The 15,000-nt window shown below is 34.8% G+C and overlaps 1 protein-coding gene across 1 annotated transcript in view; it reads left to right on the forward strand.

The window, feature by feature from the left end:
- The first annotated feature begins 4,423 nt into the window (after window positions 1–4,423).
- The window catches only part of LOC144965662 (uncharacterized), a 101,586-nt gene continuing 91,009 nt past the window's right edge, over window positions 4,424–15,000 (forward strand). Inside the window, exon 1 of the mRNA XM_078901236.1 lies at window positions 4,424–4,580. The gene's annotated coding sequence lies outside the window, so the exon portion shown is untranslated. The remainder of the gene's footprint in view (window positions 4,581–15,000) is intronic.

The raw sequence follows: 15,000 nt of genomic DNA on the forward strand, positions 1-15,000 counted from the left end.
TCAAGTAAAATACTTACAATATCCGCCAGCCAGATATCACGTACGAACATAAAAACTATGTGTAACATTAAACCTTTATGACCTGTTTGATCTAGTTTAGAGAGAACTAATCACCGAAAAGGCAGTCTAAAAAACTACTACAAGAAATGAGCAACGTCAGCTTCGTTCCTTCTATAATAAATTATATGCTACAATAATGTTATCCATTATCTCAAAATGGTATTATGTCTAAGTAAAAATGATGATGAAAATTGAGTTTATCGTCAACAATATGAGGTAGTCCCTCAGAGCCATTGGGTCCATGGACCCGGAGTTTTCACGGTTTCTATAACGTGTCATGACAATAGCAATTTCTTGTTTCATGTTGAATAGGACGCTAGCCTATGACAACGTACTTTCCGATATATCTAATAGACCCAGCTACCCAATTACTATTTGGTGGACAGGGAGTTCAGAAAAAAATATCGATTGCACCAGGAATCACTTTACGTGTGAAGTAAGCGCTGTACCATCTGAGCTATCTGGATAATCAAGCGATATTATGAAGCTTGGGTCAAAATTTATTGATTGGAATATATCTAGTTACATTAAGTGTACAAGTCGACGTGTACATTTTCGCAGGTCTGATAACTCGAATTATTATGGACCCGTTGTTGTAATGAAAATACTCTCAAACCAACGAAAAATATCGTCCATTACAACAATGTTAAAACGAGCCCACACAATTGTGATCGGTTATCAGACCTGCTAATATGTGCACGTCGGAAAAAGCCCAAGATTACATTTAATTCTGAACAGTTCGGCTTTACAATCCCTTATAATATACCATTTTGAATCCGACGTAATACCGGGATTCATAAATGAAAGATTAAAATCAATAATTTATCGAAAAGAGTCAACATGATGGTCACAGACCTTTTATCAACCAGCGACAAGCACAGAGATAAAAAATAATAATAATAATAAAACCTGGTTTGGATTAATGGAATGTCAATTTGCATCGCAATTATGAAAAATGATGGTCTTTGAGGGCTAACATTTGTGATCGGCCGTCTCAAAACGGTGATATGTCCATAAAAACAATGTTAAACCAAGCCCATAATTGAGTTCGGTCAACAGACCTGCTAAAATGTGCACATTGGTACATACCATACATTTATCTAATTTCGTGTAACAAACAAAAACATTATCAAGTTCTTATAAAAATCACAACAGATTTTTCTCCAAATTTTGTTCCGTACAAAACAAGTCTGAATAAGAAACATGTTCGTTATTTCGTTACAAAAGTGACCATTTTCCTATAGTGGATAGACTTGACTTTGACTTTATCCTCTTCGCTCTTCGTGGAACATAGGGCCTCTACGAGCGTCCACCATCTATTTATGTCCTTGTCCATCTTCTTGGTAGCCTCCCAGATGAGGCCTGCCATTTTCATTTCTTCGGACAGTGAGCGCCTCCATGTGTGTTTTGACGTCCCATCTTTCGTGTCTCTTGGGGGTTCCACTAAAGGGCGACATATCTCCCTGGTTTTCTTAGCGTATGATCGACCCATCTCCATTTCTTTCTCCTGATTTGGGTGTAGATGGGTTCTTGGTTTGACCTTCTCCATATTTCTATGTTGGAGATGTGGTCTTGCCGTCTGATTTTAAAAATCCTATGGAGGCATTCGTTAATGGATAGTGGATGGAGGAGAGGATGAATCCTCGGGACGCCTCGGCTGCGTCTCCAATTGGATTCAATAGTCTGATGTCACGTCGCCCAGCAACGGCGGCCATCATGGTTCTAAAAAAAGAAAATCGGTACTTTTTTATTCTTCGTGCTGGCTAGAACTTTTCAAATGTCATCTGATCAGAATGTATAAAAGTCAAAATAAGATCAAATTTATAATGTTTTTCTCCTCTTGATACATTTATATGCTCGTCGGATAAATATTTCATAAGGGCGTCCGCCACTGTTCCGATAGTTTAGAGCCAGTTACTAAGTTACCATGCGTCATTACGAGGGAAGTGACGTCATGACTGTTGAAGGCTATTGATATTTCCAAAGTAGTTGTGGTTACTTAACTGGAGATATAATCATTAATTTTTACTTCATCATTGTTTTTACCACTGTTTCAAACTTCACGACCGATGCTTTTAGAACACTGGGATAACGCAATAGGATTCAATAGTCTGAAGTCACGTACGCCCAGCAACGAACAGCTTGGTTCTAAAAAAAGAAAATCGGTACTTTTCATTCTTCATGCTGGCTAGAACTTTTTCGCATGTCATGTGATCAGAATGTATAAAAGTCAAAACATGATCAGATTTATAATGCTTTTCTCCTCTGGATACACTTTTATGGTCCTTGGAGAAGTATTTCATAAGGGCGTCCGCCATTGTTCCGATAGTTTAAAACCAGTTACTAAGTGACTATGCGTCATTACGAGAAAAGTGACGTCACGACTGTTGAAGCCTATTGTTGCTGCTTGAAGCTAGGAGAAATAGAAATAACAATAGTCAAATGGATTGGAAACTTGAATTTAATAAAACAAAGACGGATAATGTGGACATTTCGGGTTTCCCCTTTGGTAACAGTAAACGATGAATAAAACACTTGTATTGTTGACAAAGGGAAAACTTGAAACGTCCTCATTATTTTACTTCGTTAATAAAATCGAAGCTTCAATTCCATTTGACTATTTTTATTGGTTGTTTTTGAATGAAATTACTTCAGCTGAAATTTGATATTAACCTTGAACTGAACTTATAAATACAATAGCTTGACAATAACATTAGAAATGATAAAAATGATGCGTGTCAATATTACAAAGCTGAATTTTTCCCATTTTTTCCCAATTTTAGAAAGATTGGGTTTCCCATTGTTCTTTAATAGGCAGAATTGTCTTTGAAGTAAGAAAAATAGTAACCTTTAACATTTAAAAGAATATTTAAGACTCAACTTAATTGTTTGTTTGTTTGTTTTTTTTTTTGCTTTTTGTTGTTCTTTTTTAGCTATTTAAAACCATAATGATAAAATGCTGTTATTTTGATATTTATTAAAAACCTAGAAAGATTGACGTGGTTTCCTATTGTTAATAGAAAAACGCCTTTGAAGTTTAACAGTCATCGGTGTTTAACATTTTTATTTAAAAGAATATTGAAGACGAACTTTTTAAGTCATGCTGAAATATTTAAAATTTTATTGATACAAATCAAATTTGACTTCCCTTAAACGAATCACTCACTATCAATGCAACCACTCACACTCATTGCATGAATGATAAAAGCACCATTAAGATAAAAGCCAGACAGCTCAGTTGGTACAGTACTCGTCTCACAATCCAGGTGACCCGTATCGATCCCGGATTGTAGTCGATATTTTTTTTATCTCTCCGTCCACCCAGCAGTTATTGTGTCGCTTTGAGATCTAGTGGAAAGTACTTTACACCTTGCGATAGACTAATGTCCTATCCAAAGTGTAGTGAGCAATTGCCCTTGTTCGCTAAATGACGTACAACAGGGATAAATTCCATTTTCTGGGCCCTATGGCTCTGAAGGACCTTGTTTTAAGATACAGTCACACCAAATCTAGCAAACAATCATAATCATACCATTTTATTTTTGTAATTTTGAAAAAAAATAGAGCTTTTTTATAGCGCAATATCCACTAAACGTGCTCAAATCACTTTAAAACTGGCCCCTGGCGAACAGCAACATGTACATAACCTGAAGGACGAGACATGACGATGACGTCTGTTAAGTGAAACTACAATTTTGTTTCTATGTTAACGGTCAGGTGCTATTTTACAAATGAGTAAAGTGAGAAAATTACGTGATTTCGAGATAAATCTGACGCTTAAAATTGACTTCCATTTTCATTGGCTTCTTTTTTATTTTTTGTGTTCTTTATCTGGCCCTGTCTTATAGACGGAACGAACTTGTTATAGTTTTTAAACAGCCCTTCAATGTTTATCTCTCGCTTAATTATATAAATCAGACTATAAACGTTTAAGGTTGCACATTGGTTTGTGCGCTGGTACCTTATATCCAGTCGGTAGATGTTGTGAGTATCTATATAACCGCATAGCATCAATATTACCAATCCATTCCATTATGTCATATCAACGTCTTACTCATCTGACCTATTCATCTGTCGTCATTTATAAACACCACACCAAAAACTAATTCTTTCATGACAAACAACGAGGACAAAAATAAACGCCTGACCAAGTTTTATTAATTAAAGAAAAACGCTATCGTCGTTTACGAGTACAGGACGAGACGTAGACTCGGCCACTAGCTAGTGCTGCTCACGATGCTGCGCGCGGCCGGCGTGATGACACGGGCCGGGAGGAATTCTCCCAGAATCGTACAACTGTCGCTGATTGGATGATCGATCTTTTCCCGCCAACCGGTTGTAAAAATAGTCCCTATACAACGTCGCCCACGCCGCCATCCAATCGTCCATAAAGGTGTGAGCGTTCCCTGCGAGTTCACATAGTGCCAACTTAGCTTAGATTTAATATCATCTTCACCAGACAACAATAGAAAATTGAACTCATCCCGTCAAGAGTAAATTCCTGATTTAAACAAAAACAGGTAAGACCTACTTATTACTTCTATATTTGAAGGCTGGTTTTCCAATACTCGTTAAGTCGATTTTTCTACTTTTTTGAGATTTTCCATCCATGAGATAAATTGAAATGTAAAATTTATATTATCTAGATCTACGCATCAATTGGCACAAACATTTCCCTAGATTTGTGTGAATTTGAAGTTTAAATATGATAAAATAATGAGAAATTTTAGGTGAAATAATGCTCGATATCTCAAAATCAGAAAAATGGAGTTAGGGAGTTTTGGAAAACCACTCCTCATTTGTAGCCCACCGTCTTAAAACGGTATTATGGTGGTGAATTACATATTGTTTATTGTATAGACGACAATTTATTTTTTCTGACCTCTTTGACTACCCATCAATCATTGGGTAGCCCTGAGATATAGCGGAAAGTACCTACTTTACATCTTAAAGTTTGACTTGTGTGTCCTTTCAAAACTGACATTGCGTCGAGGTTATGCAGATGATGGGATCTAAATTTTAGCCAAATTATTAGTTGGGTCCTTAGAGAAGGCTCTTTATTCACATTCTCTCACCGCACTCAGGTGTAAAATAAGTACCTGCCCGATAACAGCGTTGTCTCGGTCTAAAAATAAAATTGTAATATCGCCTAAACAGGCGCCATTTCCCGTCCTAAATGTTAAATGTGCTATTGGCCAGGCACCCCTCGTAAAGCGCTTTGAGCACGTTTAGTGGATATTGCGCTATATAAAAGCTCACTTTTTTTTTAAATAGCTAAATTTAGTTTTATTTTTTTAAAATAAAAATTAATGCCTTTTGTATCATAAGATACCGTCGCCTCGGCATTCAACGAAGGAATATAGATAAGTCATCAAACAAGATGTCTGATGTCAACAAAAATCACCCATGTTGTCCAAGTGAGCAAATTGGCGGTTAAAAATCTTGCTCAAGGAAAAAAACGAATGTGCCTGAATCCGGGCTCGAACCCGGGTCATCCGGATCACAGTGCAATGCCTTAACCACTCGGCCACTTCGCCCCCACTTTATAAAGTGCGAAAATCCCAAATTTCACCTCTCTGAAGAATGGGAGCGATCTATATTCATGTTTTCGTCCAACCTCGTCATCGATCACATGCTTTTTTGTTGTACAACGATTGGACATTTCTCAATAAGTGTAAACACGCTGCTTTGTTTATGAAGTTGTAAACTTACCCATGAGTCATGTTCAGCAAAATGACCAACTGTGACGTTGGAAATTTTCAAACAGTGAACACTTTTCACTATGTGGGTCATTTTGAGCACACTTTGCAATGTGACCAATGACCTCGAGCACATGGAAATGTAATATAGATCATGCCCATTATGTACTTTAGAGACATTTTATGCACCGCTCCATCCCAATACGGGTATGAGGTAATAATATGTGTCCTACCGTCGAAAAACGGTATTATTGCAGGGTGGTTTATTAGATGCTAAAAAAAGATTACTCTATAATAAAAATGTCACTCTCCGGTTGAGTTTCTATTGTGTGAGGAGAATGAATTTTGTTACGTAAAATGACATAAACTTACATTTCGTGTTTTTGGATATTTTGACTTTAAAATTCCTTGCTCGCGAGTTGTCCACCCTGATATTTTAACATTTTACCGTTTGAGGCGTGATGATGGCTCGCATATTAAAAAAAATTATAATAATGATTTTAAAAATTGAACTATTATATTGAGCAATATCCACTAAACGTGCTCAAAGCGCTTTACAAGGGGTCTCTGACCAACAGCAAATACGTAACATCTAGAACCAGACATAACGCCTTTTAGGCGATATTACATTTTTTTCCCTATAGAGACAACGCTGTTAACAGCAAGGTAGCCATTTTACACCTCGGTACGGTGAGAGAAAGTGAGTAAACAGCCTTTTCCAAGGACTCAACTATGCGCCGAGCGAGGCTTGAGCCCAGAACCATCCGATCCGAAAGCGAGTGTCATTAGACCACATAGCCGCACAATTATGTGACCCGTCGTCTTAAAGCGGTATTATGTCGGTATGAACCAGGTGCAGAAAAAATTGAATTCATTGCCACAAAAATGAAACGGGTTTGGTTTCTATTCTGTTTCTTAAAAAAAAAAAAGAAAAAAGAATAATACAACCTCTTACACTGGGAATGAGTCACAGTTCGTATTTTGTTGCATTTTAAATGCAAATTCACTTTTAAGAGTCTTATTCATATATTACCGTTTTTAGATGGTGGGTCACATAATATGTTACATGTTTCGAATGTTATAAAATCGAAAGTGACATGCACATATTTGCAGGTCTGATACATGAACGTTATTATGGGCTTGATTTAAAGTTCTTGTAAAGAGCTATACTTTTCGTTGGTTAGATAGTGTTTCCATTACAACAATGAGCCCATGACAACTTAAGTTCTCAGACCTGCAAATAAGGACATGTTGATCAAATAAAATTGCTTCTGTTATCAGTTTGCACATTTAAACTTTAGGGGCTGAAGACTCCAGATAAGTCATAATTTCATGATTTTTTAAGCTAATTATTGATAAACTTAAATCATAATCACATCAGTTTACTCGCCAATTGATAAACATAATATTAAATTTAAATTGAGCTGTTATATAGAACAGCATCCACTAAACATGCTCAAAGCGCTTTCCAGAGGGTTCATGACCAACAGAAACACGTAACATAAAGAAAGAGACACGACGGCTGTAAGGCGATAATACAATTAATTTTCCGACAGAGACAACGCGTTTTACGGCCAGGTACTCATTTTACACATGAATACGGTGAGAGAATGTGAGTAAAGAGTCTTTTCCAAGGACTCAACTATGCGCCGAATGAGGCTCGAACCCAGGACCTTCCAATCCGAAAGCGAGTGTCATACCACATTTAGCCGCATACTACAATTTTATTTTTTATTTACTCTATATAGCCTAATCTAAATTGTAACCTCCATTGTTTTCAATTCTAACTTCCTGTGACTTAAGCACTTTGAAGTTGCTGTGCGTGTTTACGGAGCTGAGCTCCGCTCGCTCAGTCGGTATAGATAGAATGAAGTTGACGTCACTCAAGCCTTTGTTTTTTGCCATCCGCGTTTATGAGTAATTCTCACTAAAATGTATTATTAAAAGTTTATGGTTACACTAGTTTTGTGTGTTGGTCTGTTATACTTCCGGGTGCCAATGTTGTAAGCTTCTTAGCCAAGTTCATGCCATCTATATAGTATGCGCTTGGCTAAGAAGCTCACAACATTGTCATCCGGAAGTATAACGGACAAACAAACAAAACTATGTATTACCATGAACGTTTACAGTCTGGTTAATACAGTTTAGTGAGAATTACTCACAAACGCAGATGGCAAAAAAGAATAACAAAGACCTGAGTGACGTCATCTTCTTTATATCTATAGTGTCCGCTTCGCATACAAAATAACTGGTATCAATCCCAGGTGCTGTTCAGCAGTGATTTGATGGATTGACCTGTTAGATTTGGCGTAAAAGAGGCTCTGCAATAGACTAGTAGTGTCCAGGCAATTCCTTTACATATTTAATGCCATAGAAACCGAAATAAACTACAGGTCCATGGGCCTTTTGGCTCTTTTGGGAAAAGTCAAATAGCATAACTAATGTTCGGTTACTTGGCAACTAAAAAGACAAACCAAAAGAGCTAGTTTAAAAAACTAAGGAATAAAACATAGAAAAAGGCAACAAACAGTGAATATTTAAATACATGATACGAACAAAATATAGCGCATTTCCATGGATTTACCATGGTCAAGGCGCTTTACAGTGTTTCATGTTTCGGCAGTTAACTGGTCAAATGATGCCGACTTAATACTGATTTGAAGCATTTGGTCACACTCGAAGGCATTCTCTGCTATATTTTATAGAAGAAACAAAGTTGACATCACTCAGCTGCTCTTTGTTATTACTTTTCTCTGTTGTCTTCTAGCACTTTCCTACTCACTTCATTTCTTGTTCATTCCTTGTATTATTATTTTTAGACAGCCTATAAATGATTAGTTCTCACTAATTCATATCGATCAGACTATATTGATGTTATGCTTTTGGGTAAAATGCTCACAACATCCACCAGCCGGATATATCAGCACACAAATCTATGAGTAACCTTTAATGTCTGATAGTCTGATTGATTTAATTTAATGAGAACTAACCACCGAAATGACTGTCTAAAAACAAAACAAAGAGCTGAGTTACGTAAGTTACATTCCCTCTAAAAACGCTTAAGAATACAAGCATTTTGTGTGTTGGTATGTTTAATTTAGCTGGCGGATATCGCAGATATTTTACGTAAAAAACATAAAATCAAAAGACCAGCATCCTATCACTATTCTGAAGAGAAATAAAACACATTAGAAAAAAAAATTGGCCAAAAACTAGTCCTTCAAATTTAAATACCGATCGATAAAAAATTTCCTTCATCTTGTCAACATCTCTGAAACCCGGGACTTCCTTGAAGCAATCCCTTCAAATCCCAGGTTTGAGAGTTTGTAGCACGATGATAGTCATTTTAATCGATCAATATAATTTGAAAGACGAGTATTCTGGCCATGATTTTTTAGAATGTGTTTTCTTTGCTTTTTGTTTGTTTGTGTGTGTGTGTGTGTGTGTGTGTGTATGTGTGTGTGTGTTTGTTTTGTTTTTTTTTTGTTTTTTTTTTTTGTATTTTAAAAGATTATTTTTCAGAGTACAGCGGTAATTAGGTTGGTCTAAGATAAGCACATCACCAGACGAAAAACAAAGGATAATAAGATTCAGTGGTCGTATAATTACATTCATTATGAAACAGGAAAACAATTACTTTCTCGTGCTTTTTATATAGCGCAATATATCCACTAAACGTGCTCACAGTACGCGTTACAAGGGGTCCCTGACCAACAGCAAAACATAACATGTAGGACGGGGCATGAAGCCTGTCAGGTGATATTACAATATTTTCGACTGAGAAAACGATGTTAGCAGACAGCTACTCATTTTACACCTGAGAAAATGTGAGAGAATCTGAGTAAAAAGCCTTTTCCAAGGACTCAACTATGCGTCGAGCTCGGCTCCGATCCGAAAACGAGTGTCGTACCACATAGCGGCACAATTAAAAGACATGTGACCTTTACCCCCAAAAATTGTATTATTTCGGGATACTTTAGATGATTATCATCGAATTTATAGTTTTAGAAATTGGAACCTGTGTAAAGTTTATAACATGTTGTAGTAATAGTATGGTTTCTTCAGGAGACTGAATATAATTACTACAGTGACATTTCTTGTCAATTTGGCTTTATTAAAACTATTTATAATAATAATAATAATAATAATAATAATAATAATAATAATAATAATAATAATAATAATAATAATAATAATAATAATAATAATAATAATGATGATGATGATGATGATGATGATGATGATGATGATGATAGTAATGTTAATAATAATAATAATAATAATAATAATAATAATAATAATAATAATAATAATAATAATAATAATATAATAATAATAATAGTAATAATAATAATAATATAATAATAATAATAATAATAATAATAATAATAATAATAATAATAATAATAACAATAATAATAATAATAATAATAATAATGATAATAATAATAATCATTATGATAATGATAATAATAATAATAATAATAATAATAATAATAATAATAATAATAATAATAATAATGATAATAATAATAATAATAATAATAATAATAGTAAAAGTAATAATAATAATAATAATAATAATAATAATAATAATAATAATAATAATAGTAATAATAATAATAATGATAATAGTAATAATAATAATAATAATAATAATAATAATAATAATAATAATAATAATAATAATAATAATAATATATTTATTATTATTATTATTATTATTATTATTATTATTATTATTATTATTATTATTATTATTATTATATATTATTATCATTATTAGATATCTCGGGAAGTATTTCAATATAGGAAAAATCTAATCCAAAGTCATTGTTACTATCTGTCTAAACTTATCACAACGGTGGTCTGGTTGTATGACATTCGGCCTATGACCTGCAAATCTATGATTTGATTTCTGCAATGGGTGGCACAATGTTGAGTCCGTGGGAAAAGCTTTTCACTCAGATATTTTTTCCCACTGCACTCAGGTATATTTAAAGAAAAAAATACATGGCCAATAACAGCATTGCCTCATAGCATATTGCAGCTATGTCTTGTTCTATGTGTGAACCACATCTCAAAATGGTTAAGATAGCTCAGTCACCACTACTGCAACCAACACCACTCCATCATCATCAAAACCCTTTCACCACATCCAGCTACGAATTTTATTATTTATATGACATCAGAAATCATTTTTAAGAATTTGATTGTCTCCCTTCCATCTTGGAGTTTATTGATCTGGAGAAGGTCTGGCTCCCCCCCCCCCCCCCCCCCCCCCCCCTTTGAAGTTGTGGAAACATTGGGTATTATTATATCGGTGTGAAGAATAAGATTCAAAATAGTGATTTAAAGTCGAATTATTGACAAGACATGTGAAATGTTCGAGTAGTCTTTTGTCATTTTCAGAAACTAAGTATATTTTCTCAACAAAGCATATAGACGTCTACACTTAACCCACATCTTTATTTGTTTATCTGCTGTGGATGAATTAATTTTTTAGCATCTAAATCACCTTTGTACCGGTTGGCGACATGTAGAGTTTTACTGTTGTTTACTTGTATTTTTTTTTATCTAGTGTAAAGCGCTTTGAGTACATTCAGTTGATACTGCCTCACATAAACCTCAAGTTTTTGTTCTTTGTTTATTTCTTGTTGTTTTTAGTTTTTGTTTTGTTTGCTTTTGTTTATTTCTTTTATCATATTTGCGGCGCTTAAGTCGGCTTTTTAAATTACCCCGAATCATCAACGGTAATTTCCCCGTAATGCTTTCAAGAACAATCTTGTAGGAGTCCACATTATAATGCTAGCATAGGACAGATATTAGGGTTGATGTCTGGCCGAGACCTTTGCATTTACTATCTGCCCTAATCTTATCCGTCTCAGAGGGATTTGAGAGTTGACGCAACTGCACAGCAGACAAAGTTAGTATAGTCGATCATGGACATTTTCCAACTTTAAGAGCAGACTGCGATCATAGCCAGAGAATATTGGTTAGATGTTATGATACTTAATAACTTTGGTGAAATCTAAATGATGTATTTAGTAAATATTTCAAAAATAGTATGAATTGTGTAATAGAATACAATAAATGCGATCGGTATCTCAGATGGTGTCATGTTATGTCGGGGTGATTATGGTGCTTCAGTCGCCTGGCACTCGCGTTCGGTCAGGAAGGTCCAGGATTTGGGTCCCTTTCGGGGCAGCAAATAGTTGAGTGCATGGAAAAGGCTCTTTTCTCACATTCTCTCACCTTACTCGTGTGAAATGAGTAAATGGTCGTTTACAGCGTTGTCATCGTCCGAAAGAATTGTAACATCGCCTAACACGTTTCATGTTTTGCACTACATATTTTGTGTTGTCATTGGCTAGGGACCCCGTGTGCAGCTCTTTGAGTATATTTATTTAGTGACTATTGCATGATATAAATGCTCATGTTTTGTTTTTTTTTTTACTTTATAAAATTTGAGCAATAAAACAGAGTGAGATTTTACTATTAAGATTCGAAAACGTTTATTAAAAATGTATAAAACTTATATTTCAAAATAACTAGTGATGTTTTCTAACTTATTTGTTCAATGATTCATTGATGATATTATTAATAAATCACTTTGTATTCTTCATATCGAAGGCATTTAAAGGATACGCTTCTACATTTTTTGGCTATGATATCTTATATTTTTTTTTGCCTGATACCTTTCTCACTCCATATGATCAAACATCTAAGACGATCGCCACTTTGTCAATAAAAAAGTTATTAATCCTTTACATCTAAAGGAAAATCGCCACATAATGAGCATTTCAAAATTCTTAAGCTCATGACGTCTTTAAAGATGCAGTTATAAGAATATTGCGCACAGTGACTGATCATCTCGTAGCGGTATTGCTCGTGTATCCAATGCTTTAACTCTTTGAGCGCTGGAATTATAATATATTATTTGCATTTCCGTCACAAAATGGCTGACACCTGATTGAGGCAGCATGAGAATGACAAACTAAGACAAAGTGAAATTCGAATTCAGCGCAAAATCTCAATTAAAATACCCCCTAGGGCCAATTGAATGTTCTGATGAAAGACATGACACCATTGGTTAAATCGATAGTACTTTTGTAGAAAATTGGATTGGATTACAATATTATTTTTGCCTTTCAAGACCAGCCGCACTGTGCGGTCATTGTCCATTAGAACAGATTCTTCTCTAATTCTTTTCATGTAAACTCTAAAATCATTGTTCCTAGATCAGATCACTCAGATATAACACTAGAAAACCCGACTCGCAGAGTATCTGGTTGAGCGTTTTATCGTGACGGGGCTACCAGACGGGTTCAAGACAGTACTGCCGTACTCTGAAAAACAAACAAACCATATTTTTAAAAGTTGGCCTTCAAATATCGATCGATTTTTTCGCGAAGTCCCAGGTTGGAGAGTTTTTGCCAAGATAAGGTTCATTTAAATCAATTGGTATTTAAAGGACGAGTTTTCTGGCCAATTTTTAAAAATATGGTTTGTTTTTTTCCAGAGTACGACAGAGTACATGAATGCGACAAAGAATTCATCGCCTGGATAGACCGTCATAATATTGTGGTGTGAGACCATTAGAAGCTGCTGGTACATATTAGTTACAAATGGGTGGGTCGTTCTCTGTGACCAAACGCCTCGAAGCGGTATCCAGACTGCGCCAAAAGGTCGTTTTCGTGACATTCACCCCAAAATACTCCAATAATGTTATTTCGAAAAGCTGAGGGAAAAAATCGTTTTCTTCAATTTCTATCAGTTGAATTATGTAAACTGAACCCTAAGAACTGCAAAATCAGTTTCCCACAGGTTCAAAAAAGTGTGGACAGTGTATCAACTTTATCCACACTTTTTTGACACTTTAAAAAGCTATAACTACACATGTACTAGAATTTTGATGTTAGGTTGTCCGTTTTTCGTTTGTTTTTCTCTATTTAAGCCAGAGAAACTGATGAAAGTGAATATTTTCCTTTTTTTTTTTTTGGGGGGGGGGGGGGGGTTCCGGACAACTTATTATTGGATGTGTCGAATGTCGTGACATCGACCTATTGGCATTACGTCTCTAATATCGTGGATATTGATTTTTATGCTAACATTGATTCTATTGTTTAAAAGAAATAAAAGACGATTGAGTCTTATATGTCTTTATGAAGACAATATAAATAGGTTTAAACAATTAAATGTCGCATTTCCGGCAACTTGTACGTACTACCTTATGACACCTTGTTTAATTCGACATTTTAACGTTTTGAGACGGCATGTCACAGTTCTATCTGTATAGGACATTAACATAATTTACTGGTCAAAATGTAAGAAAGCATTTTAACACAGAACGGAATACCGTGGAATCACGAGAAGGCCAACACCGCCGGACCAGAAAGATTGATTGACTAAAGCAAAGTGGACCTATTCCATTATCAATAAAATACAATTTGATAAAGAACAGAAAGATTTTGAATCAAAAAGAGATGTTGACTTTAAGCGAAATTTGACTTAAGAGTGTTGAATTTATGCGGATTCTACTGTAATGTCATAACAGTTATGTTATGATGGTCATGAATGGTGAATTGTTTCATGTTCATCTGAATAATTAATACAACTACACGACAATCCACAGTAATAATCTGATTATTGCTGTCATCACCTATCCGTGACAAAAACAATGAATGACTTGTTACGCATGGAATCACAAATGAGATACTTCGTCTCAAAACGTTATCATATCGGGATGAACCAAAGGTCATTTACTCTCTCCTTACTGGCCATTTTTCCAGATTTTCCCCAAAGTTCACACCCAACCTATAGAAAAATAGACTTATTTCACTCAAACACAAAAACTGTTAGTTCATGCTATACATATTTTTTTTTCTGCTAAATGAGCCCTTCAACACAGTGTTAAGATACTTTAACTATAGCAAACACTTTTATTCAAATATTATGGTGTAGAGAAGACATCAGAATAAGAAAATGTTGACTGCATCATTACGAATGTGACGATTTTCCTATGGATGGTAAGGAGAGGGTTAAGGGTTGTTAATATCAAAATTACCAAAAATGTTAAATTCTAGTTGCTGCTCCTTTTTAAAAAATATATTCATTTCTGTCCATAAAAACTTTAATATCATATCTATCAAATATCATATCACCAAAGACTAATCTTTTGGTTTGTAAATTCAGTTGATAGCATCTGAACAACCGAGACAATATACTGTTTTGAGGCGGT

The sequence above is a fragment of the Berghia stephanieae genome, chromosome 2 (assembly GCF_034508935.2).
Source record: "Berghia stephanieae isolate SIO BIC M18660-M18661 chromosome 2, UCSD_Bste_1.3, whole genome shotgun sequence".
Lineage (NCBI taxonomy): Eukaryota > Metazoa > Mollusca > Gastropoda > Nudibranchia > Aeolidiidae > Berghia > Berghia stephanieae.